Source organism: Geotrypetes seraphini, chromosome 4, assembly GCF_902459505.1.
Source record: "Geotrypetes seraphini chromosome 4, aGeoSer1.1, whole genome shotgun sequence".
In the NCBI taxonomy this organism is placed as follows: domain Eukaryota; kingdom Metazoa; phylum Chordata; class Amphibia; order Gymnophiona; family Dermophiidae; genus Geotrypetes; species Geotrypetes seraphini.
Window position 1 is genome coordinate 109,830,808 of NC_047087.1, and position 27,837 is coordinate 109,858,644.

General features: G+C 46.1%; 1 protein-coding gene across 5 annotated transcripts in view; it reads right to left on the bottom strand.

The window, feature by feature from the left end:
* Positions 1 to 25,870, bottom strand: part of TMEM39A (transmembrane protein 39A) — a 95,887-nt gene extending 70,017 nt beyond the window's left edge. For 2 of the 5 annotated variants that reach the window (XM_033943159.1, XM_033943158.1), the window contains exon 1: positions 25,459 to 25,870. The gene's annotated coding sequence lies outside the window, so the exon portion shown is untranslated. The remainder of the gene's footprint in view (positions 1 to 25,458) is intronic. The other 3 variants (XM_033943156.1, XM_033943160.1, XM_033943157.1) reach the window with 3 other exon arrangements.
* Positions 25,871 to 27,837: the final 1,967 nt, after the last annotated feature.

Here is a 27,837-nt window from a genome sequence, read left to right on the forward strand (position 1 = left end):
GCTAAAACTATTATTGCAACTTAGTAAAAGGAGCCCTAAATGTGTACTATTTTTATTAGTTAATTATTATTAAGGTTTGACACTTGTGCCAGAAAGCACAGTTACTTACCGTAACAGGTGTTATCCAGGGACAGCAGGCATATATTCTCACATGTGGGTGACGTCATCTACGGAGCCCCGATGCGGACAGCATTTCAAGAAAACTTGATTGAAGATTCAAGCTTGCTGGCTGCACCACGCATGTGTGCCTCCTGCTAGAGGGCGCATCCCCTCCTCGTGGTCTCCAGTTCACATATCCAGCAAAGAAGCCAACCCCGCGGAGGTGGGCGGGTTGTGAGAATATATGCCTGCTGTCCCTGGATAACACCTGTTACGGTAAGTAACTGTGCTTTATCCCAGGACAAGCAGGCATGATATTCTCACATGTGGGTGACCTCCAAGCTAACTGATAAGGGATGGAGGGAGGTTGGCAATTCAAGAAAATAGGTTACGTAAGACTGATTGGCCAAACCGGCCACCGCTCCTGGACAGTGTATCCAGACAGTAGTGTGAGGTGAAAGTATGAACCGAAGACCTCCTCGATAGGCGTGCAGATATCCTCGATAGGCGTGGACCTGAGGAAAGCTATCGAAGCTGCCATCGCTCGGACCTTATGTCCCGTAACTCGACCGTACAGCGCAAGACCAGCCTGAGCGTAGCAGAAAGAAATACAAGCAGCTAACCAGTTGGACAGGGTGCGCTTGGAAACTGGGCGCCCCAACCTGTTGGGGTCGAAGGACAAAAACAACTGGGGGGCCGTCCGATGGGACTGGGTGCGTTGGAGGTAGAAGGCCAACGCCCACTTGCAGTCGAGAGTGTGACGCGCCACCTCTCCAGGATGAGAGTGGGGCTTGGGGAAGAACCCAGGTAGAACAATGGACTGGTTGAGATGAAAATCAGACACCACCTTAGGCAGAAACTTAGGGCGAGTGCGGAGGACCACCTTGTCATGGTGGAATACTGTGAAAGGTGGGTCCTCCACCAAGGCCTGCAGCTCGCTAACCCTCCGAGCAGAAGTGAGAGCGAGTAGGAAGATCACTTTCCAAGTGAGGAACTTAAGATGACACTTATCCATAGGCTCAAATGGAGGTTTCATCAGTTGAACTAGAACCACATTGAGATCCCAAACCACCGGAGGCGGTTTGAGGGGAGGATGAACATTCAGGAGCCCCTTCATGAAACGTGAAACTAAGGGATGGAGTGAAAGAGCCTTCCCTTCCAGGGGCTGATGAAAGGCAGCAATGGCGCTGAGATGGACTCAAATGGAATTGGTCTTCAGGCCAGAGTGAGATAAATGGAGTAAATACTCCAGAACCAAGGACACAGGGACCGACACCGGGTCCTGGCGGTGAGCGGAGCACCAGGACGAGAATCTAGTCCACTTCTGAGAATATCAGAATCTGGTCGAGACCTTCCGAGAAGCCTCCAACACTTCCCTGACCGACTGAGATACAGGGAAGAAGTCAAGGGGAAAGAAACCAAGCAGTCAGATGAAGAGACTGAAGATTGGGATGTAACAGTGAACCCCGACTCTGAGATAGCAGAGAGGGAAAGATAGGCAGAAGCAGAGGTTCCCTGACACTGAGTTGAAGTAGTAGGGAGAACCAAGGTTGGCGGGGCCATCGAGGAGCGATCAAGATCAGAGTGGCCCTCAGAGATTTTAGATGGACCAGCGTCCTCAGAATCAGAGGAAACGGCGGGAACGCATAGAGGAACTTTCCCTCCCAATCTAGGAGGAAGGCATCGGCCTCGAGACGGTCCAGGGAGTATATCCTTGAACAGAAGAGAGGCAGTTTTTGATTGTCGGGGGAGGCGAACAGATCTATCTCGGGAGTCCCCCACGTGTCAAACACCTGTCGCAGCACCTGAGAATGCAGGGACCACTCGTGTGGCTGGAGGAGGCGGCTGAGCCTGTCCGCCAGGCAGTTTTGTTCCCCTTGGATGTAAACCGCTCGAAGGGAGATGTTTTGGGAGACCGCCCACTCCCAGAGCCGTAGAGCTTCTTGGCAGAGGGACCAGGACTCCGTCCCTCCTTGCTTGTTTACGTAGTACATCGCCACCTGGTTGTCCATACGGACGAGAACCACCCGGTCGTGAAGCAGGTGTTGGAAGGCCACCGCGGCGAGGTAGATGGCCCGGAGTTCCAACACGTTGATGTGGCAGCGACGGTCCTCTGCGGACCACAGACCTTGAGTGCGGAGACCGTCCACATGAGCCCCCCAAGCGTACTCCGACGAGTCCGTGGTTAGGACCTTGTGGTGCGGAGGGGCGAGAAAGAGCAAACTCTTGGAAAGATTCGAAGAGTCGGTCCACCAACGGAGCGATCTTCGCAAGGAAGGAGTCACTGTCACGTGGCGGTTGATCGGGTCCCGATCCTGTCGCCATTGTGATGCCAAAGTCCACTGTGGTAACCGCAGATGAAGGCGAGCAAGCGGGGTAACGTGGACTGTGGAGGCCATATGGCCGAGGAGCGTCATCATTTGTCGTGCCGAGATCGAGTTCGATCTCGAGACTTGTCGGCTCAGGTTTACCAATGCCTCCCGACGCTGAGGGGGAAGGAAGGAGCGAAGGCGGACCGTGTCCAGCATGGCCCCGATGAATTGTAAGGACTGAGGGGGCGTAGCTGGGATTTTGGGAAGTTTATCTCGAACCCCAGACACTGAAGGGAAGTGATAGTCTATTGGGTCGCTGAGATAGCCCCCTCCCCGGTCGAGTCTTTGATCAACCAATCGTCCAGGTAGGGGAATACCTGCAGACCATGGGAGCGTAAGGCAGCCGTAACCACTACGAGGCACTTCGTGAAGACTCGGGGGGACGAGGACAGGCCGAAGAGGAGGACCCGATATTGCAGGTGAAGGTCTCCCACCTGAAAACGCAGGAACTTGCGGCAAGCAGGGTGCACCGGAACATGGGTGTAGGCCTCCTTCAGGTCGAGGGAGCAGTGCCAATCGCCCTCGCTGATCAAGGGGTAAAGAATCGGAAGTGAAAGCATCCGGAACTTTTCCCGTACTAGAAACTTGTTCAGGCGTCTCAAGTCTAGGATCGGGCGCAGGTCTCCCGTCTTCTTCGGTACCAGGAAGTAACGGGAGTAAAACCCTTGGCCCCTTTGATTTTGGGGGACCGGTTCCACCGCCCGCAGGCGGAGGAGGTCCTGTGCCTCGGAGAGGAGGAGGGGTAACTGCGCTCGGTTTGGAGGGCACGCGCTCGGTGGACTGTCGGGGGGTACCTCTTGAAAGTTGAGCAAGTACCCTGATGAGATCACGCCAAGGACCCATGAGTCCGACGTGATGGCTTTCCAGTGAGGGTAATAGGCTTGAAGGCGGCCCCCGATGGGGAGGGGGGTTCGGTGGAGGTGCGGAGGGGGCCCGCCCCCGTCCGCTCATTCCGTCAAAAGGACGGAGATGGCTTCGCCGACGCCGTGGGCTGTGACTTTGGTGGAGCCCTAGAGTGAGCCTGGGGGCGTCGCGGCGGTGGTCTGGAAAAGGCCGGTGTGGACTTCTGGGGGTAGCGTCGAGGTAATCCCTGGAAGGGGCGAGAGGTCTGTGGTTTAGGCTTCTGTCGGACAAAAGGCGCGAATGAGCGTACGTGTTCAGACAGCCGTTTTGTAGCAGCTTCGATGGTGTCGTCAAAGAGTTCCTTCCCAACGCAGGGTTGGCTAGTCGATCTTGCAGGTTGGGGTCCATATCGACGAGTCGTAGCCATGCCAGCCGGCGCATGGCCACCGCGAAGGCTGCGACCCTGGAAGATAGCTCGAAGCCGTCGTAAGCAGCGTGGAACAAGAGTAGCCTGAGGTTGGAAAAATCCTCGAGGAGGAGGCTGAACTCTGTCTGGTGAGGGGTGGGTAAGTTCTCCGAGAAGGAGGCGCGCCGCCCAATGAGGTGCTTCAGGTATGAGGAAAAAGTGAAGGTGTAGTTCAGGACTCTGGCGGTCATCATAGAGTTCTGGTACAACCGGCGTCCGAATTTGTCCAGTGTCCGGCCTTTGCGTCCAGGGGGGACCGCCGCGGACACCCTCGAGGGGTGAGCTTTTTTCAAAGATGATTCCACCAGCAGGGATTGGTGGGACAGCTGTGGTTGCTCAAACCCCGGGTGAGGTACCGTCCGGTACTTAGACTCCATTTTGGATGGGACCGCCTTCACCATGTAAGGAGTCTCGAGGTTCCTGATAAGGGTCTGCCCGAGTACCGGGTTCAGTGGTAGCCAGAGGGACTCTCGGGGCGGTGAAGGCATATCCAGCTCCGCCAGGTATTCCTTGGAGTACCTTGAGTCAGATTGTAGGTCCAAGTCAAGGGCACGTCCCATGTCCTGGACGAACCTTGTGAAGGATGGTCGATGGGGTCCCGTGGCCCCTTGCGGGGACGGTGACCGCCGTTTGGCTGAGAAGGAAGAAGAAGCCTCCCTCGAATAGCGGGGCTCTCGCTCGGATCCTCGGTCCGATACCGGAGATGCGCTGTGAAAGCGCTCCGGGGTCGAGGATCTGCGTCGCCTCGAGGAGCCCCTCGGGGACGACGCCGGGGTTCTGGGGACTGTAACCGGGACTGTGGTCTACACGGGACTCAACAGCACCCCTCAGTGGTTACAATAAACAATAGCACTAGCGTGTGACCCGGACTGGAGTCACCCTGCAGGCTTGGACTGACACCAATAGGAAAAACAAAAATAAACCACAATCTTCTCATAAAGGAAGTAAATCAAAATCTCAGGTTTATTCCTTCCAAAGCATCAAAGTCAGGATAATTATGAGTTCCACAGAACAGGTAAGTAGAACATCCAACTTCAAACAGTTCAAAATTCAAAAGTAAGAGTAATAAACAGTTCAAACATAAAGTCCCAAAGTGTTTTTTTCTTTTTCACACCTCTGAGGTTTGTGCTCACCTCAGCATTCAAATCAGCCTGCTCCTAAGCAGGATATTCAATTCATAAAAAAAACAATAGGGTTTAAGGCACTGGATACCCTATTCTCAGTGCTTCAAAGTGAAGCCTCTGGCAGCCTTTCACTGCACTGCCAGGCAAGGAAGAGTGTCCCAGGTTTGCTTTCAATTAGCTACAATATAGCCTACAAAATTGCCCTCCCAGGTAACAGCAAACCTCTCCCAAAATAACAGACACTATCAGCTTCACAAAAAAGGCAAAAACAGCAAAAGAAAAGAAAAGCAAAAATCCAGCACACAGTCACTTTCAAACAAAAAGGAGCTGAACACACTCACTGTTCCTTCCAATTAGGATTTGCAGCTGATGGAAAGACCAACCTCCATGGCTTCCTCACAAGGACTCACTTCTTCAGGCAGGTTGTCAAGTTCCATTGGAAGTTCAGTGTCAGAAAGAACTTCCTCCAGCAATTCACCAGCCTCCTGTACCTCCATGGGTGAGGCTGTATCGTCCCTGCTTGGCCCGAGGAGACTCTCAGGGAAGAAAGGTCAGAACCTTCTCCCTAGCCTGCCTCCCTGCTTGCACTCAGGTGCTGGCTTTTGTACTGCAGGGGCACGCCCTATTCTACCTAAGTCAGCAGACCTGCCTGGGGCTCTTGGGCTCCTCATGTGGTGACCTAGATATGGCTCTTGCAGGAGGTCCTTGGAGATTTCAGGCCCCTGGTGGTTAACCTGAAAATCACCCCTAGAACAATCCCTATCCATTCCCTTCCGGGTTTTCTTTTGAGTCATAGCAGGAACTTTAGCTGGAACCAGGTCAGGCACGATGTCTGTCTGGTTACAGGACCGACCGGTGCCTGGTTGGGGATCCCTCCCCGGACTCCCTCGGCGAAAGCCTAGGGCCTCAGCTCCGGACCGAGGGGGAGTCAATAGGAGCTGTGGGTTGGTAAGAGGCAGCTCGGTGACCCTTAGCGGCTCCCCCGATCGAGTCGAGGGGGTGCGCCCTCGTATCGGAGGGGAACTCCGGGCTTTCTTAGAGAGGGGTCTCGATTTTCATTTTGAATGCCTCGAATGCTTCGAATGCCTCGGGAAGGAATCCGATGAAGAGGAGAGGCGACGAGAACGGTGCGGTTTTCCTCGAGGGGTCTCGGCGCGTTGCTCAGGCTGGTCCGGCGCATGCAAGGTCGAGGCCGAGGCCGGTTGAAGGTGAGCCATGGCAGCGGATAGCTCCGTTGTGATCATCGCTCGGAGCAGTTCCTGGAATACGGGCACGGACAGCATCGATGGCATGTCCAAGGCCGCTGTGCTCTCCACCGGGGGCGATCTCGCTTCGGAGCATTCCCGAGGGGTGGAGGCACGTCCCGAGGCCTTCGGGGTTTTCGCCAGGGCCGTAGGCAAGGAGTTTCCACTCTGTGCGGCCGTTGTCCCCGAGGTTGGCTTCTTTGACGATGTGGTACCTGAGGAAGGAAGAGGGGACTTACCCGGGGCCGAGGACTTATGAGAGCTCGAGGTCTTCGAGGTCGAGTCCCGAGGCGGGGCCGATGTATTCAAGGCAGAGATCGAGGCCGGGGCCGGGGGCCAATCTCGAGGCCGAGGTCGAGGGTTGGTCGGTAGCGAATAGCTCTGCCATGCGGGCCCGTCTTCGGCGGAGCGCCCGCTGTTGAAAAGTTGCACACCAGGGGCAAGTTTCCGTTGGATGGTCGGCCCCCAGGCAAAGGATGCACCAGCGATGCGGGTCTGTGAGAGATAGAAGACGCTCGCACCCGGTGCACTTTTTAAAGCCCGTAATGGGCCGGGACATCCAGGCGGCTGCGGCCAATCAGGTCTCGCGGTCGCGGCGATCCGGGAGCCCCCGGATCGCGAGAAAAAGGCGCGAAAAGCGCTCTGAGCAGGAAAAAGAAAATTTTTGTTATGCACAGCGACTTTTACGACGAAAAACAAAAGAAAATAATAATAAATCGCGGTGCAAGAAGGCACTAGGGCAGCGCTAAGAAAAAACGTGTCTTCTTAGTACAGCGGAAAAAATTGAACTGGAGACCACGAGGAGGGGATGCGCCCTCTAGTGAAGCAGGAGGCACACATGCGTGGTGCAGCCAGCAAGCTTGAATCTTCAATCAAGTTTGCTTGAAATGCTGTCCGCATTGGGGCTCCGTAGATGACGTCACCCACATGTGAGAATATCATGCCTGCTTGTCCTGGGATAATATTTTTACTAAATTTAAGAAGCTTCCAATGCTTCTTAAATTTCCAATAGATATTTGCCCTCTTTCAAATGGTATAGAGGTTTAAAAAAGGGAAAGACGTTAATGAAGTCATTAGGTTCAATCTAGCCATTTATTTCTGAATGAATTTAAACAACTAAAAAAAAAAAAAAAAAGATAAATATTAGCTCATCCAGTCATACAAGAATGGCTCTACAGTAGGCTCTACAGTAGCCCACACTTTTTGGGCTTGCGAGCTACTTTTAAAATAACCAAGTCAAAATGATCTACCAACAATAAAATTTAAAAAAAACAGAAAGCACACTGTACGCACAGAAAATGTTAATTATCATTTATATTCTGCGGGTTTTCAAAGAGGTCAAGGCAGATGACTTTATGCAATGTCACTTCAGGAACAACTATACAAAAATAGACAAATATACCCCCTCCCTTTTTACTAAACCACAATAGCGGTTTTTAGCGCAGGGAGATGCGCTGAATGCCCTGCACGCTCTCGATGCTCATAAGCTCCCTGTGCTAAAAAACGCTATTGCGGTTTAGTAAAAGGGGGCCCATAGTGCAAAATATAGACGGCATAAATTCTCAAAACAGACACATTTTTATCACTAAATTGAAAATAAAATCATTTTTCCTACCTTTTTGTCTGGTGATTTCATGAGTCTCTGGTTGCACTTCCTTCTTCTGACTGCAAATCCAATATTTCTTTCTTTCTGCCACTTCCCTTTTCTTTCTGTCTCTCTTTCTTTCTTCCTTCCCCCCTGACTGCCTGTTTCTCTCGCCCCCTCTTTATTTCTGCCTTTCTTTCTCTCTCTCTCTCTCCCCTGCCTGTCTTTCTCTCTCTCCCTGCCCCCCAAGCCATCACGCCGATTTCTCCACTTACCCGATTCTTTCCCTGCCGCCTAAGCCACCACGCCAATTTCTCCCTGCTGCTTCCCTGAGCTAGGCCAGACACGTACAAGCGCCGGACTCAAAAAACTTCACCTCTGACGTCAATTCTAACGTCGGAGAGGAAGTTCCAGGCAGCCAGGCAGCGATTGGCTGGCCCAGAACTACCTCTCTGACGTCAGAATTGACGTTGGAGGTGAAGTCTTGTGAGTCTGGCACTTGTACGCACCTGGCCTGACTCGGGGAGGCAGGAAGAAAAAGATTGCAAAGGCAATGCAATCGACTCACATTGCCTTTGCGATCTACTGGTTGATCGCGATCAACCATTTGGGCACCCCTGCTGTTATGGTATCCTGTCCTGACCTGAGGAAAGGGGTTTAGTCCCAAAAAAACTGCCTTATTTCAATTTCCTATTTATAAACTTTAATTAATACAGTTATAATACTAAATTCTACGTAAAGCAACAAAAAAATTTTTTTTCTACCTTTCGTCGTTTCTAATTTAATCATCTCTTCGCTCTCTTCTTTCTATTCAGCGTTTGTCCTCGCTCCCTTCTATGCAACATCTGTCCTCTCTTTGCCCCGTCCACCCAGCCTCTGCCCTCTCTCTCTCTACCCCTTCCATCTACTGTCCACCCTCTCTCTGCCTCTTGCATCCACTGTCCACCCTCTCTGCCCTTTCCATCCAGTGTCCGCCCTTTCTCTGTTCCATATGGCATCTTCCCTCTTTCTATGTCCCTTCAATAAACTGTATATCCTGTGCCCTTTCTTTCCTTTGTACATGATTCAATTCAGCTTCACCCCCTCCCATATGTTCTGGCATCTCTCTCTTCTCCTTTCCTTCCTTCCTTCCCACTCCACCCCATGGTACGGCATCTCTATCTCCTTCCTTTCTCTCCCCCCATGCCCTGGCATCTCCCTCCTCCCCCTCCCCCCATATGCGCTGACATCTCTCCCCCCCCTCCATGGTCTGGTAGCTCCTTTCCTTTCCCCCTCTCCCATGGTCTTGGCGTCTCTTGCCTCTCCTCTCCCTTCCCTGGTCTTCCTTCTCCCCTCTCTCTCCCCAATTGGGTGCTGCTGCAGCAGCACTTCTCATCTCCTTCCCCCCCCAATTGGTTGCTGCTGCAGTACGTCTCTTCCCCTCCCCCTTCCCAAATTGGGTGCTGCTGCAGCACTTTTCTTCCCCTCCCCTTCCCCAATTGGGTGCAGCAGCAACACTTCTCTTCCCCTCCCCCTCCCCAATTGGGTACAGCAGCAGCTTTTCTCTTTCCCTCCAATTGGGTACACCAGCTTTTTTCTTCCCCCTCAAAAAAAATTGGGTGCAGCAGCAACATTTCTCTTCCCTTCCCCCCCAAAATTGATGCAGCAGCAGAATATTTATCTTCCCCCTCCCCTCCCCTATTCGGTGCAGCAGCAGCATTTCTCTTCCCATCCCCCCCAGCTCACAAACCCGTTGGTAGAATTGCTAGGCAAGTTGTAAGCTTCCCTCCATCGCTGACCTATCTTTCATAAGTCAGCGATGGAGGGAAGCTTACAACTTGCTGCTTTTACTTGCTTCGGGCCTTCCTTGTTGCTGGGTCCTGCCTACTTTCTGTTTCCGCAAAGACAGAACCCGGCAGCAAGGAAGGCCCGAAGCAAGTAAAAGCAGCATGTTGCAAGCTTCCCTCCGGGGCTCTATCGTATGCGTGCCGGCTTCCCTTCACTTCGAAACTTGGGGGGGAGGGAAGAGAAGGGAAGTCGGCACGCACACGTTAGAGCCCCGGAGGAAAGCTTACAACTTACTGCTTTTACTTGCTTCGGGCCTTCCTCGCTGCCGGGTTCTGCCTTCGCGGAAACAGAAAGAAGGCAGGATTCGGCAACGAGGAAGGCCCGAAGCAAGTAAAAGCATGCCGGCAAAAAAAAAGGCAGGCGTCAAACAAAATTTTCGGCGGAGAGTCAGCCCGGGAAGGAGCAACAGCGGCAGCAGAAGGATTCGCCAGGCGGTCATCTAAATTAGCTGGGCGGTGTGCCCGGCTAAAAGGCCCTGGAGAGAACACTGTTGCATACTAAACCTTATATTTTGGGGGGTAAAGAGGATTCCATGATGTCATCACATTACATTTTGAAACATACACTGGTATTTTTCATGAGCTGATTGGCGTTTTTTGCTGGCTAGCCCTTGGAGACCAGCATGGTGAGCTGCCATAAACAAATATATAAAAATGTAGAATTGAATGGAGATTATGGTTGTTACTATTAATATTTTTTTGTTTTTGATGTAGTGAGGTATGTTTAGCATAATTCTGCCACAAGATGGATTTAATTCTTCCTGAAGGAGGACAGTGAAACTCAGCCTGAGTCAAGGAGTGGCAGCTGAAGATTATAAGGTTACCTGAACACTATCTGAGCACTATTTGGACACTGAGGGGCAAATTCTGTAAAACACTCGCAAACCGGTACACTCGTAAACCGAGGTTTGACGGTATTGTAATTTATAGCTAGAGACATATGATCAAGAAACTGTTAATTTTACTTTTGTGATTATGATAAACATACCAAGGGCCTTAAAATAGTACCTGGCGAGCCGCATGTGGTCCCCGGGCCACGAGTTTGAGATCACTGCGTTATTTGGATGTCTAAGTCGATGGACATCCACATTGTAGACGCCTAAAGGACATCTAACTTTAGGCATCTACAATGTGGACGTCCATCAACTTAGGCATCCAAATAAAGCAGTGATCTCAAACTCATGGCCCGAGGGCCACAGGCGGCTCGCCAGGTACTATTTTGAGGCCCTTGGTATGTTTATCATAATCACAAAAGTAAAATAAACAGTTTCTTGATCATATGTCTCTAGCTATAAATTACAATATAGTCAAACCTCGGTTTACGAGTGCACCGGTTTGCGAGTGTTTTGCAAGATGAGCAAAACATTTGCAAAATCGGCACCTCGGAAACAGAGTTTGACTAGGTTTACGAGCGCCACCCCCCACGATCCGGCATCCCCCCCCCCCCGCTTGCATCATCCCCCCCCCCCCCGAGCACCGCAATGACATCGCTTACCCTGATTGGGCACCGGCACCAGCACCAATGCACAGGAGGTGCCGGTGCCCGAAGATCCTCCCTCTTCTGGCCTGGGCTGGGCGGTGCGACGGAGATCCTCCCTCTTCCCTGTGCTGGGCTGGACTGGGCTTTGAGCATTTGCACATGCTCAAAGTCTTCTGGTCTTGCTCTCTCCGAGAATGCTCAAAGCCCAGTCCATCCCAGCACAGGGAAGAGGGAGGATCTCCGTCGCACTGCCCAGCCCAGCCTTACTTCCTATGGGGAAACTCGCTTTGATATACGAGCAATTTGGTTTACGAGCATACTTCTGGAACGAATTATGCTCGTAAACCAAGGTTCCACTGTATTATTATTAAGACTTAGCCAAAAGGAAAGATTTATAAACTATAAAGAGTTTTATCTCATGCAAAACTTTCAGTTCTTTAGTAATGTAAAGAAAGAAGTGGAGATGTCCAATGAAGACTGGTGAACTTAATCTTTCTTAAAAAAGCCTTTGTTCATCCAAAAACTCAATGACTAGACATATAAATGTTTTGGCCAAATTGGCCTGCTTCAGGAGTCTTAAAAGTCTTCAGAATGAAGTAATCTTAAATGAAAGGACTTCCTAGTCGTTCATATAATATCTTCTTGTGGAAATCATATACCAGATGAAAAAAACGTTCTTGGTGTTTTTTCTCAGGCCCTCCAAGTACCTACAAAAATGTGGCCCTGCAAAGGGTTTGAGTTTGAGACCACTGGCTTAAAGTATTTATGCTGAATCCAGAAAAAGTTGAATACTCACATCCTAATCCCCTAGCTTCATCACTTAACCTCACATTATATGGTGCTCAGCTTCACCAGTGATCTGAAAACATTTTTCCTTACTGTTAAATCAGGCCACAGTTCATCCAATATAATTTGACCAAAAGCAGGTGTGAGGAGATTAGATTGGCACATCTAGACCACCAGTTCAAATCCAGCTCAGGTAAGCAATTTGAGCCTTTCAGTGGTCTATAAATTTCTGGTCTCAATACAACTACAGACCCATTGCCTCAATACTCTATATGACTAGTAGCCAAACTCCTCACCAACTATCTAGAAGACCATTAACATACTTCACCCCATGCAATCTGGCTTCAGAACCAACTTCAGCACAGAGACATTACAGATACAAAATGCAGCAGTCAGGTTGATCTTCGGGTTGAAGAAGTCCGATCACATAACCCCTTCCTACCGACTCCTGCACTGGCTGCCAATGGAGGCACGTGCGAAGTTCAAGCTGGGATGTCTCTGCTTCAAGGTACTATCTGGTCTAGCCCCTAAATATATAACTGACCTCTTCTCCTTCTCAACCAATAGACATAAGAGAAGAACACACCTGAAGTTCGTTTCCCCACCGGCTAGAGGATGCAAATTTAAGAGACATCATCAACAACTTCTATCGTATCAAGCAGCCTTATGGGGCAAAGACCTGGAAAAACTAATTTCACACACAAACAACTATGGTGAATTTAAGAAACACCTAAAAACATACCTGTTCTTGAAATACCTAGGTAACGAATCTGAACAATAGACCCCATCACAATCCCACCCCCAAATCTGATCTTGTAAACTGTTAACCACTAATCTCTAACTATGAATGTTCCATTCAATTTGTAAAATCTTTCTAATTTATTGTAAACCGCATAGAACTTCACGGTCCTGCGGTATATAAACTGTTGTTATTATTATTATTAGGCTCCCTTATGGACACAGCCAGACAACACCTCTGCACAGGAAAAAAAAAAATGCTGCTCATACAACTAGACCTGACCGCAGCATTTGACCTGGTAGACCATAACATCCTACTGCAAATTTTGGTAGGTATCTCAGATAAAGTATACTCATGGTTTGAAGGCCTCCTAAAATCCAGAATATACAGAGTAAAATTGGATAAAGTAAAATCTGAACCTTGGTCCAACCCCTGCGGCGTACCACAAGGATCCCCACTATCCCCTACTCTCTTCAACCTATATACTGACTCCCTCGGGACATACCTGGACAAACTAGGCATAATTTCCTATAGTTATGCAGACAACATTACCATTCTCATACCTTTAGATCAACCAAAGACCGCCACGACATACACACTACACCAAACACTAGAAACAGTGGTGACCTGGATGAAAGATTACAAACTGAAACTCAACCCAGACAAAACAAAATTCATCCTCCTCGAAAATAACAAAGTCCCAACCATAACCAATATAGAAATCAACTCAATCAATTACCCCCATTCAAACCACCCTAAAACTACTAGGAATGACTATAGACAGATCTGCACCATGCAACCACAAATAAAACAATACAGAAATCTTTCGCAGTCATGAGAAACCTAAGACAAGTCTGAAAATTCTTCAAAAGAACACAATTCCAGCTCATAGTACAATCCCTAATCCTAGGTCTACTAGATTACTGCAACATCCTCTACCTCCCCTGCCCTGAAACAATGACTAAACAATTACAAACAATCCAAAATACAGCTCTGAGACTTGTCTACTTATTAAGGAAATACGACCATATTACAGAAGCATACATCAACTCACAATGGCTACCAATTCAGGAAAGAATACTATTTAAATTCTACTGTATGCTATTTAAATCTTTAAATGGAGACAGCCCAACCTACCTGAACAACTGCCTCATCCAAACTACCTCAACCAGACATAGAAAAACACACACCCCATTCACACACCCTCCAATCAAATAAGTTAAACGGAAAAAACTATACTATGGCCTCCTAGCCACACAAACAGCAAAACTAGATAATCAAATCTCCAATCTACTGATAACTACCCCAAGAACAAGATGTTCAGAAAAGAAATAAAAACTTTACTCTTCAAGAAATCCCTGAAACAGTCTTAACATCACAAATACCTTCCTTCTTCCCATCTTCTTCCTGCCTCTCAGATACTACCCAATTTATTCTTTACCTTCACTAGAAATGACCAATGATCTTCCTTTGTAACCCACCGTTTATAACTCTTTTGTAATCCACCTTGAACCGCAAGGTAATGGCGGAATAGAAATCTCTAATGTAATGTAATACAGTTTTCAGGGTCCACATCAGGAAAACCCATTACCACAAACCAAATTTCCCTCTCACCCTGAGATGATGATTCTACCCAAGTAGAATGAGGTATACTAACAGGAGGGCTTGCTGGCACTACCACTACCCATGCTAAACCTGTTCTGTAGGTAAATTGAGGACCCTGCTCCAATCAATCCAGCACTTACAAGGAGTACTGCATTTAGCAGAACACAAAAAAATGGGAATTTTTTAATACGTTTAATATTTTTCTTATATTAATAGAATCAACATCTTAGCCAGTAAATTTTACTAACATTTCAGAACTCTTATATTTCAATTAGGAAAACTATTGCTAAGTATCGCTATAGTCAATGTTAATAGCTATCACCAGGAAATCATCCTAATTCAAACAGATTACTTATAACACCGTCACCTCTTGGCATCCAGTTGCAATTATTGTTCTACAGTTTATGTATTGTCCCACATCACTTATAAAAGCTAACAGCAGTATCAGAGCAAGACAAAAAGATTAACTTTGCAGATTAACTTTAAAATGCTTTTAGCCCTCACTCAATTTACAAGCATGCAGTCAAATTCCTAGAAACTAAAAACGCATTTGTACAAGTTACGGTACATAAACAAAAGGTAATTTTGAATAGCTCATGTTGCTTGCATTGCATGCTTGTGGTTTTAGCTGATGTAAATTGCAGCCAGTTTTGAAAGGGAAACAATGCACCTTACTTCTCTTTGTTAATTAGCAGCTATGTAGTTTGTGACAGCTATTTGTTCAGATAAAAAGAGGACAAGAGTAAAGGGAAGGGGTGGAAAACCTGCATGTAAATTTTAAGTTAACACATATGCATACTGTTTAATTTTCTCAATCTAAAAGTGTCCTCCCCACCAATCACGGAACAGAACATAACCCAGTAACCAGCATGTGTGCCATGATGCCTGTGTATATTTTTAGATGGACGGGAGGACAGTTGAGGCATGCCATTTTACTTGGCTTTGAAGATTCCTTCTCATGACTACACTTAACTTATATTAAGGATTCTTGAAATCTCTATGCCAGTGATAATTTTCATTCACTGCCTTCCCATGCTATATGTTAAAGACCAAACTATACGTCGAGGCCTTTTTCTGAATTTTGTTGTAGAGTTAGTTAGGATATCTTGAACTGTGATCATGGTGATTTAATTTAGTGAATATTGATAATATATTGCTTCTTCTAGTTTTTGAGGTTACTTTGAGGGGGTTACATTAGTATGTGATTGTACTGTAATTGAAAGTGTTATTCATGTATGTTGCCTTGAACTATTGTGAATGTTTTACTGTTTTGATTTTTTTTCCCAAATCTTTATTCATTTTAAAAACCAACACAAAGTGCAACATATTATCAAACAGTTAACAAAATAGACAGCACTCAATTCCATCAATTGATATAATATCTCCCCCCCCCACACCCTTTCATACAGTTTAAAAACAATCAAGAGCAATACAAATGAACAAGGTAAACAAATTACAATTCAAAAATAAATTAAGTACATATCCCCACCCTTCCTGGATGTGTATAATCAACGGGCAAAACTAATAATCAATCTTTACAAAATTTTGTTAATGGGTCCCAAATTGCTTTGAATTTCTTACAGTGTCGCAATTGTAGTGCACTCTTACGTTCAAATATATAAGTTTGGTACAAAGATTCCCACCAAAAACTATAGTTTAACCTGTCCCAATTTTTCAAAATAAGCTGTATGGCAACTCCCGTCATGATGAGAAGAAGTCTATTATTACATGAAGTTATTGGACTCTTGGCCCTCAATAACGTACCAAACAGCACTGTATTATACATCAATGCCAATGGAACTTCCAGTATTCTATTGATTTGACCCCAAATGGATCGCCAAAAATTAAGTATCAAGGGACAAAAGAGCAGATGATCCAGTGTCCCTATATCGAGATGACAGTGCCAGCATCTATTTGACTTAGAACTATCTAATTTTTGTAATCTAACAGGGGTCCAAAAACTTCTATGTAACAAAAGAAACCATGTTTGTCTCATAGATGCTGATGCCGTACATCTCATCCTCCAAGTCCAAATTCACGGCCATTGAGACGCAGAAATCTGCTGCTTTATCTCAATGCTCCAAATGTCTTTAAGACTATTTTTTGGCTTCTTATTCAAAAATTCAGATATTAAATTATACCACTTGGCTGCCTAATGCCCCAGAAAATCTGTCTGGAAGCACAGGCCCAGCAAGCTATACTGAGATTTCAAGTTTCGCCAATCAGGAACCCTTTCTGAATGGCCTGCTTCAACTGCAACCACTTATATACAGTGGTGCCTCACACAACGAACTTAATTCGTTCCAGGAGCAAGTTTGTTATGCGAAAAGTTCGTTATGTGAAACGCGTTAAGCGCAGTGACTGCGCGGAAGGATTCAATACATCGGCAGCGATCGTGGAAGCTCGGGCGACTTCGTTGTGTGAAACAAAGTTCGTTGTATGAATCAAGACATGAAGTTCGTTGTGTGCAGCGTTCGCTGTGCGAGGCGTTCGTTATGCGAGGCACCACTGTATTTGAGATTTTACAATGCCAAATGTTTGTTGCAGTCGTGAAAAGTCAAGCATCTTTCCATCTGATAACACATCATCCAGTGTGTGTATGACCGCCTTCATCCAGTGCTTCCAGAGGATCTTAGACTCGCCAATTTGAATCTTGGAGTTCAACCACAAGGACTGACAAGTGGATTGATGAATTGGAATAGGTATTAAGTTATTGATAAATAGGTATTAAGTTATTGATAAATTTCAATGTCTGCCATGTAGATAATAAAATTCTATTGTCCTTATAAATCCCAGGTAACTTGATACTTAAAACGTGACACAAACGCAATGGAGACAGGAGTTGCCATTCTAAATAAAGCCAATCCGGGAGATGTTCCAAGACTTCAGGAAGGATCCAATACATACCCTGCCGCATAATAAAAGCTTGATGGTATCTGTAAAAATTTGGAAATTTACCCCACCCGCCACAATTGGTTTTTGCAAAGATACTAAAGCAATTCTGGCAGTTTTACCCAGCCAAATAAATTTAGTAAGAATGTCATTCAATTTCTTATAGAAAGACCCCTGAAAATAAACTGGCAACATACTCATTTGGTAGCAAACTAAAGGCAGAATCATCATCAAGAAAGATGTAAAAGGGTTCCAATGCTCACACATTTCTTTGACTTTCAGCAATAAGGGTTTTTCATTTACTGTCATTGTATCTTCCAATGATTTCTGAATCATAATGCCTAAATATTTTATACCCTCTTCCTTCCAAAGGAATGGGAATGGATCAAATAGTCCTTTTGCACAATGCACATTTAACGGAAAAACCTCAGATTTGCTCCAATTTATTTTGTAATTGAAAGTGTTATTCATGTATGTTGTCTTGAACTATTGTGAATGTTTTACTGTTAACCGCATAGGTATAGGTGGTCTAGAAATTTTAGAAATAAATAAATACCTTGCACTATTAAAATTCAGGAAACTTTATTGACATGACTATTTATATGTGTTGTCAACATAAAACAAAATTAGGACAGTCTTTTACACAAATAGCTGTTGACACATAAAGCCCCACTTATAAATGGTCATCTCCTCTGTAGGTAAAAGTATCCCATGTTGATCATAGCACAGGTACTTTTACCTAATACCCTGTTTCCCCCAAAATAAGACGTATTCTGAAAATAAGCCCTAGCATGATTTTTAAAGATGCTCCTAAAATAAGCCCTACCCCAAAAATAAGCCCTAGGTAAGACTGACCACCGCAGCCTCCGACACTCCCCGACTCCATCCCTGACACTAGTGCTGCCTGATATGTTGAAAAAAATTGGACTTGTCAATTCAGCAACCCCCACCACTGCTACTTTAGTAGGCCTCGGAACGAGTCTCATGATGGGAGGGTTGGTGGGATTCTGATGCACAAGGGGGATAGGTGAGAGGGGAGGAATGATGCTGCACATGGGGAGGAGGTGAAAGGAAAGAGGAAGCAATGGGGTAGAGGAAAGAAAGGGAGAGATGATTGTTGTATATGCTGGTGATGGTGGTATAAAAGAATACGACATCCCCCAAAATAAGCCCTAGTGCATTTTTTGGACCCAAATTTAATATAAGACACTGTCTTATTTTCGGGGAAACACGGCAGCAAAAAAGGGCAGAGGGAAAAGTACTCATAGCACTTTCATTGTGAAAGTCCCACACATGTCCTTTCCATGGGTATATTTGTATCAATCCGAGGCTGCTTTGAGGCAGGTATAACTGAAAAACCTGCCTACTGCGGACAGGATTCAAGCCCGATAATTTGTTTCAAAACTGTCCCTAAAGGGAACACTTTTCAAAAGATTCTATTCTGCTAACCAAAGAGTTAGCTTGATTTCTTTGCTAGTAAACTGTCCTTCAAGGAAGAGTTAAGAACACTAAGGGGCATAGTTATCAACTGTTAAGATGTGTTATTTTACCATTAACTTGTGCTGTTTAAGCATAGGTCCCATTTTATACTAGTTCTTTCCAGAACTAGTTTAAAATGGGTAGTTGATGCCTGGAATGCCCTCCCGAGGGAGGTAGCGGAGAGGAAAACTGCAACAGAGTTCAAAAAAGCGTGGGATGAATATTGAATAAAAAAATTAAGGGTATTTACTGAAGAACTAAGGCCAGTACTGGGCAGACTTGCACGGTCTGTGTTCCATATATGGCCATTCAGTTGAGGATGGGCTGGAGAGGGCTTTGACGAACAGAATGGTTTATGCAGGCTAGAGAAGTGGTCTCAAACTCAAACCCTTTGCAAGGCCACAATTTGGATTTGTAAGTACTTGGAGGGCATCAGAAAAAATAGTTATTAAAGAAATTACAATTTTGCATGAGGTAAAACTCTTTATAGTTTATAAATCTTTTCTTTTTGCTAAGTCTTAATAATAATATTGTAATTTATAGCTAAAGAGACATATGATCAAGAAACTGTTTTATTTTACTTTTGTGATTATGATAAACATATCGAGGGCCTCATAAAAGTACCTGGCAGGCCGCAAGTTTGAGACCACTGGGCTAGAGTGAGCTTTGACGGAGACTTCAGTAGCTGGAATCTAAGCATAAAACTAGGCAGACCTCTAGGTCTCTGGCCCAGAAATATCTAATAAAATAGACAATTTAATTTATATCACAAATTTTAATGCATGTACAGTTGGGCAGATGATCATTTATTATGCCATGTTATTATAACCGAGTTTAATAGTATAACAACATATCTTAATGGTATCCCACAGTGATATCTTCTTATTCATTAAGGGTGAGATTTACCAAGGCAATTCTACCATTTTACCTCCAAGAGACAAAACCTTTAGTAAATCAACACCAAATATAGGAAGAAACTACTATATACATCTACCAAAATTTCAGCAGATGCATAGTTATGCTTCCCAACTCCACCCCTCCCCCACATCGAGTGGTTAAATATCAAATGCCCTGCATTCTGATGTGTAAGTCTAACTGGCCCACACTTAAGAATCAAGGTGTCACTGATTGCAGCCCTCCTTTTGTTCACTTTAACTCCTGGCCTTGTGGTTCATGGTACAAGAGATTTAGGATTTTGTTCATTTACCGCTCACTTTATTCAGGATGTATAGATAAAACACAGGAAGCTGGAATACTAGAAGATAATTGGAAAATTAGGTTTATACCTTCGATAATCTTCTGTTAGTTCCTGTAGGATGCCAAACGCTAGGTGTTCAATCCCAACCCGCAATCTGGAAGTTGCAGAAATCCACAAACCTTTCTGAGCACATGCTCCACCACCTTAGCCTGAGAGCTAGCATACATATCCAGTCAAGTCCTAAAGCCAAGCAACATACCTGGACAAATCCATGACAAGGGGGTAGGGGCGAGGATCCCCAGCAACATGTTATTCTTGAACTGGTTTGCTCTGCAAAATATTTACAAGCGATAAATAGGCACAAAGGCAACTCAGAAACATTGAGGAACTAACCTGCTGTGTGCAATGAGCACCCCAAGAAAGGCCTTCGGCAATGCATACTCACAGAAAACTCCCCACAGGATCTGTCAACTGGCTGGAAAGCATTCAAGCCTGTAAGGAGAATCATCAAGGCAGAAAGAAGCAGGCTAATCCAAACAACCGAGTGTATACAGAGAGGGTGAGTCATATGGAATCCTACAAGGACTAACAGAAAGAAGATTATCAAAGGTATAAACCTAATCTTTCATTCTGTTACGTCCCTTCCGTTTTCCATATTCTATGTGACTTACCAAAGTAATGGTAACATCTAGGGAGGGACAAAAGAGTCTGCCCTCAATACCGAGATTCCAAAAAGCGGCATCAGAACTAGCCACCACATCCACTCTGTAAAAACAGTGTAAAAGTATGAAGCGAGGACCAAGTAGCCGCCCTGCAAAGTTCTTCAGATGAGTCACGCGAGACTCGCCCACGATGCAGGCACACTTCCAGTCAAGTGGGTATTAAGCAAAATCGGCAGCTGCTTGCCGCAGGTGATGGAAGTCACAGAAATGGCCGTTCGAATCCACCGAGCGATCGGAGCCTTGGCCGCCTACTGACCACATCAAGGCAGCCGGAAAACATTAGTCCTCTCCAAATAGTGGAGCAAGACTCCCCTTACAGCCAACTTCCGCAAGATCCAATCCTTTCGCTCCAAGTCCACAGAAGAAAAAGCAGACAAATGAACTTCTTGTTTGACATGGAAGGCAGAAAGGAAAAAAGGTACAGTACAGAGAAAACTTCTGTGTCCAGAAAACAGATAAAGGAGGCCCTGTACAAAAAAGCCTGAAACCCCCAAAAATGCCATGCTGAGTGAGATAAGAGACCAAAAAGACAGTCTTGACTGTCAAATCCAGAAGAGAAGCATCCTTCAGTGGCTCGAATGAGCCTCTCCAAGGCTCTGCAGAATGATGTTAAGATTCCAGAAAGAGAAAAGAAAACACAAGGGAGGTCACAAACAAAGTGCTCCTCCCAGAAACCTGGACACAGCGGGATGAGCAGTAATCAAACTAGCGCCTCTGTGCACTCTAAAACATGAAGGGCCTGCAACTGAACTGTAAGGGGGGCCACTGTTAAACCTGTTTCCAGACCCACCTGAAGAACATAAGAACATAAGCAGTGCCTCTGCTGGATCAGACCAGGAGTCCATCCTGCCCAGCAGTCCGCTCATGTGGCATACTATCAGGTCCAGGACTTGTATAATGATCTCTGTCTATACGCTTCTATCCCTTTTTTTTCCCTATCTATCTATACCCTTCTATCCCTTTCTTCTTCAGGAATTCATCCAATCCCTTCTTGAACCCTGATACCGTACCCTGTCCTATCATACCCTCTGGAAGCGCATTTCAGACATCCACCACCCTTTGGGTGAAGAAGAACTTCTTAACATTGGTTCTGAATCTGTCCCCTCTTAATTTATTTGAAAAACCAGGACCACCAAAAAGGGAGCCCTCTCAGGCTCCACGTGTTTCTTAACACACCACTGTTGAAAAGCCATCCAGGCTTTGGCAAGATGCCATAGTAGAGGGTGTAATTGAGCACAAAAATAATTGAGATAACTACATCTGAAAAACCACGCTTCCTCCAAGTTGAGCGCGCAAGAGCCATGCCATAAAACTAAAGTGCTGTGGGATCTCCATGGGAACCAGCCCCTGACTAAGAAGATATTGATGAAGAGGGGGACTGAGTCTCTCACCCCATGGAAGACGGATGCAATCCGCATACCATGGGTGCTAAGGCCAGTCTGAAGCTACTAGAATCGCCAGGCTAGGATGCGTTGCTATCCGGCGGAGGGCCCAACCAACCAGAGATCACATCATACAAGAGCTCATGAGCCAGCCAGGGCCAAACCAAGGCATCCGGCCCTACCTTCCTCATTGCTTGTCAACCAAAAAAAATGCCCGGCCTTCGAGTTCTCTAATGAAGCCAAGCCCCTCTGGGGCTGACCCCCAGCTCTGTACAATCAGACAGAACATCTCCTGCAAGGGGGACCATGCTCCTGGGTCCAGGAACTTTTGGCTGAGGAAGTCTGCCTGAACATTGTCAATTTGGCTACATGGGCTGCCGAGGAAAACAGGAGATGTGTTTCTGTCCAGTGGAACACAGATGATCTTTCTGGCCAAAGAGAGAGAGTACTAGAACTTCCTCGTAATGTACGTACATCACTTCTTTGGCATCGGAGAAACTTGTACTGCTGTTCCTTTCAGAAGGGGCTGGAGAGTGAGTAGTACCAGCCGAATTACCCAAAGCTCCAGGCGATTGATCAACCAATGTTTTGGACCAAGAGTCCACTGCCCATGAATGAAGCAGCCCTGCAATGAGCCCACAACCCAACAAGCTGGCAACCGTCATAAGAGTTATTCACTTAGAAATCCAAAGAAGCCAGCTCTGGCAGACAGCCTCCCCCTGAAGCCACCAGCTGTTGCTGCTAGTTGTCACCATTCAGGGGAGCGGCATCTGAAGGGGAAAAAAACTGCGGAGACCACCCAGATAGGAGGGACTCCTGTAAAGGGCGATGGGTGCTCTGGCCCAGGGGATCGCCTCCAAAAAGGCTGCCCAAGATCCCAGAACCTGCAGATAAAACCAGGCTGATTGAGCTTGAGCCTGACAGACCAGGAGAATTCTGATCTGTTGTTGAAGGTTCTATTTACGTGCCTTGAGAAGAAATACATGACCCTGTCTGGAGATGAAGAGATGCCCCAGAAACTCCAGGGATTGGGAGGATGCTAAGCATCTCTTCCTGAATTTGCCATCACCTGCAGCAGAGACACTACCGTCTCTACAACACTTTCATTCACTCGACAAGACGGAGCCCGGATCAACCAGCTGTCCCAGGAAGGGTGGATTTGGACCCCCCTGCTGTCGGAAAGCCATCACAATGACCATCACTTTGTCGAAAGTGCAGGTGCTGTCGCGAGGCCAACTGGAAATGCTTTTACAAAACATGGAAACACAGAAACCTGCAATACTCCAGGCAGATTGTAATATGGAGGTAAAAGACCTGCACGGTTTGCTTGCAGAAATTGTAACTAGTTATGTTTGCTAGCTCTCAGGCTAAGGGGGTAGAGAATGTGCTCAGAAAGGTTTGCGGATTTTAGCAACTCCCAGACTGTGGGTTGGGATTGAACGCCTAGCATATGGAATCAGAAGGGATGTGACAGAACTACCACATCTGACCCTGTGATCATAACAAATGTTTTCTTACCTATATGTACCTGACTCAGAGCACCAACATGTTAATTACCTATCTATGACTGATCTGAACTAGGTTGTGGCTTTCAATTTCTGACATGCTTAAAATACAAGTTGAATATAGGAAAACTGGAACGCTCTTCCAGAGTCTGTTATAGGGATTCAAGACAAAGCTGGACAAGTTCCTGCTAAACTGGAACGTACGCAGGTGAGGCTGGACTCATTTAGAGCACTGGTCTTTGACCTGGGGGCCACCGCGTGAGCGGACTGCTAGGCACAATGGACCACTGGTCTGACCCAGCAGTGGCAATTCTTATGTTCTTAGCAAATAGCTGAAACTTGCTTCATCTGACCAGAGCAATGAGAAAAGGAACTTGAGCTTCTGCAGCACAGATCTCAAGTGCATTTTGGTACAGGCTATTTTCTTATACGATTTCTGAGTATTTTCTGTAGAGCAGCTTGAATTGATTATTATTATTTAACAGTGAAAAAATTTGTATTCAGTAACAAAAGGCTTGAAATGAAGCATTACAAAACACACACAAAGGGGCAGTTACAGCAAAAAAACAGCAGTGCTATGTCTGCACTATGCTATCTAAAAAGGCATGTGTAGATTACATGGAATAAGTTGCATGGAGTAGAAGTTACAGCCCCAAATTAACAAAAAAGCATTCTGTCAGTCTAAATGGAGCAGCAGTTACAATCCTAAATTCAACAGAAAGACTTTAAAAACATTAGTGAGGGACAAAGAGGAAGAAACAGGGGTCTGGTTACACATGGAACTCTACATGCATGTGTACCCAGTGTGGGCAAACTGCTGCCAAGCAGACTGAATGGACTTACTATCTTGGTCATTATATGCCGCCATTTATTAACCCTCCCCTCCTTTACAAAGCCGTAGTACAGTTTTTAGTGCAAGCTGTGGCAGTAACAGCTCATAGGAATTCTATGAGCATCAGAGCTGTTACTGCCAAGGCCGGTGCCAAAAACTGCACTATGGTTTTGTAAAGGGGGGGGGGGGTAAATTACTATGAAAAAAAAAATAATTATTATTATTTCAAACTTTCTTTTTAAGCTGCCACATGCAAGAGCTAAAATAGGAGTTAGGCATTATTGGTTTCTTCAGTTTGTAGCCTGTCATGTTTCTCAATACAGCTTGAGCATGCTGGTACATGCAAGATGGGAATGCAGAAATATTCTAGCACTGCTTCCACATTACCTTTTTTTTTTTCTTTGCTGCAACTTACTCTTTACCTGCAAGTTTTCAGTGAAATCTGAATCCTTTCTTTACTTATACTACCAGACATTTAAAAACACATATATATGCAGAATGAGGGAACAGTACCAGCAAAGTCCACTATGGACTGCTGTTGGAATTTTTGAATTGATGTGTGACCCTCTAAACTTGAGCTAAGAATTGAAAATCACAAATACAGTACAAATAATTCAACGGGATTAGGAACATAGTTGTTTTGTTTACAAACAAAAAGCACTGGCATGGCCATCTTGCTTTCTAAATATGGGATAAATACCTGTGCTTGCCAATTTGATTAAAAATTTATGTGATCCATGACTAGGATCCAAGAGGCTAGCTCTTACCAGACACTCTGCCTTAGTCCCATCTTAAAGACTTCAGGAAACTTTTGAATTATCACAAGAAAACTGCAACACGAATGAATACGAGAGGATCCGCAGTTCCTTTCGCCCCAGAGTGTTGTAAGCATCCACAAACTTGCAAGGCTACAACGTGTAGTCAGCTCCCAGACTTTCTGAACTATTGTAGGGCTTCTTCATCTGCCCCCCTCCCTCAAAAAGAAAGGTTTAACCATGTCGGGACGACTGCAATTGCTAAATACTGTATTTTTATATTCTCCCCCCACCCCCAAAAAGAAAGTTGAAATAGTGTGGCATAAAATACTATAAACTTGGTGGCTATCTAGACTATCAAAGCCGGTGAATATAAACAAATGCCAAAACCATAACGTAGAGTTAATCATTATGGTAGGAGTAAAGGAAGTCCCCCCTGAGTACACGCATGCATGTGCCCCTGCTCGAACCAACACAGGAAAATGAATTAAAAGTCACAATGAGGAAGACTGAGGGATACTCACACATGAAAGTGGGGCGGCTGAAGCTCAGTCATTAGACGGGGCTCCGCTCAGAGCACGGCTGTAAACAGAAGGCTAACAGACCCGGGGCCCCCAAGAGCACAAGGGCCACAACTCCTCAGCACTGAAAAGTTGCAATTGGCTGCATGTCCGTCCCCGCCCAGGAGGGAGGGGGCAGCCCCAGCACCAAGGGCAGCGGGCACCCTCCTTAGGCAGAGCAGGTCCCGGGGAAAGGCTTCTGAGCGACCGAGGAGGGAGCGAGACCCTCCCCCCAACACATAAACCGCCAGCACCCCCTGCCCTCTCCGTCGCGGCCCAGGAGAGACGTGGCAGTGCGAGGCCTGGACGTCACCGCCGCGCGACGCGACGCCTGCGCGCTGCACACAGAAGAAAGCGCTGCGGCTCGCCTGGGCGGACATGTTGGTGGTGGCGGCTGTGGAAGAGGGAATGGGAGGATGCTCAAAGCTGTCTTTGTAGGAAGTGCTTCTGTCCAAGGGTTGAAGGCGATTGGACAAAAGAGATGACGGGAAGCGTAGAGGAGTGAGATAGAAGATCAGTAAGGACTTTAGAGAGATTGGAGGAAGTGGCTAGAAGTGAAGATCACTGGAGGTTTCTTTATATATGTATATTGAATCCTAGGGAGAGGTAACTAAGAATACCATATACATTGATTGTGGGTGAGGCTTATAAGAGAATATAGTAAGTAGGGGCCCTGCACAGTAACAGACATTGAACCCCCTTAGTTCAGAATATGGTGCTACTTTTGTGTTATTTATTTCATTTTCTGTCCCGTTGTCCCCAAAGAGCTCACCTTTATGTTTCATATGGAACGTTTTGAGTAGAAAGTAAGAGTTTCCATTTAGCAATGGTGTATGTGTCAGAACTGTCGTGAAATCGTATCCAAAGGAGAAGTGAAACCGGGCTAGATAAGAACATAAGAACTGCCATCTCCGGATCAGACCTTCGGTCCATCAAGTCCGGCGATCCGCACACGCGGAGGCCCTGCCAGGTGTACACCTGTCGTAATTTATAGTCCACCATATCCTTATATGCCTCTCTTAAGGAGATATGCATCTAGTTTGCTCTTGAAGCCTAATCTCATCTGGGAGGGCATTCCAGGTGTCAACCACTCTCTGAGTGAAGCAGAACTTCCTGACATTAGTCCTGAACCTGTCCCCCCTTAGCTTCATTACATGTCCTCTAGTCCGTGTCAAATTGGACAATGTAAATAATCTTCTCTGCTCTATTTTGTCGATTCCTTTCAGTATTTTGAAGGTCTCGATCATATCCCCACGCAGTCTCCTTTTCTCAAGGGAGAACAATCCTAGTGTTATAAGTCTGTCCTCGTATTCCAGTTTCTCCATACCCTTCACCAGTTTTGTTGCTCGTCTCTGCACCCTCTCCAGCAGTTTTATATCCTTCTTTAGGTAGGGAGACCAATGTTGGACACAGTATTCCAAGTGTGGTCTGACCATTGCCCTATAAAGCGGCATTATAACTTTCTCCGATCTACTCGAGATTCCTTTCTTTATCATGCCCAACATTCTATTTGCCTTCTTTGCCGCTGCCGCGCATTGTGCCGACGGCTTCAGGGACCTATCTATCAGTACACCCAGGTCCTTTTCTTGTTCACTCTTCCCCAGAGTTGCACCTGACATTGTATACTCGTATTCCTTATTCTTATTGCCTAGATGCATTACCTTGCATTTCTCCACATTGAACTTCATCTGCCATTTCTCCGCCCATGTTTCTAACCGACACAAGTCGCTCTGGAGTTTCTCTCTATCATCCTGCGATCTGATCGCCAGGCATAGTTTTGTATCGTCTGCAAACTTGATGATCTCACTGGATGTTCCTTCCTCCAGGTCATTGATATAAATATTAAAAAGGATCGGCCCAAGTACCGAGCCCTGGGGTACACCACTAGTCACTTTCTCCCAGTCGGAGAACTTCCCATTTATGCCCACCCTCTGCTTTCGGTTTTCCAGCCATTTGCCTATCCATCTTTGTATATCCCCCTCTATGCTATGGCTTTGTAGTTTCCTGAGAAGTCTTTCGTGTGGAACTTTGTCGAACGCTTTTTGGAAGTCCAAGTATATTATGTCCACCGGCTTCCCACTATCAATTTGCTCATTCACGGTCTCAAAAAATTGGAGTAAATTCGTCAAACATGATTTCCCTTTCCTGAATCCATGTTGACTGGGTTTCATCAATTTGTGTGCGTCCAAATGCCGGACCATGCTATCCTTGATCAGTGCTTCAACCATCTTGCCGGGGACAGACGTAAGACTCACAGGTCTATAGTTGCCCGGTTCCCCTCTCGATCCTTTTTTGAAAATTGGGGTGACGTTCGCTATCCTCCAGTCGTCCGGTATCTGTCCA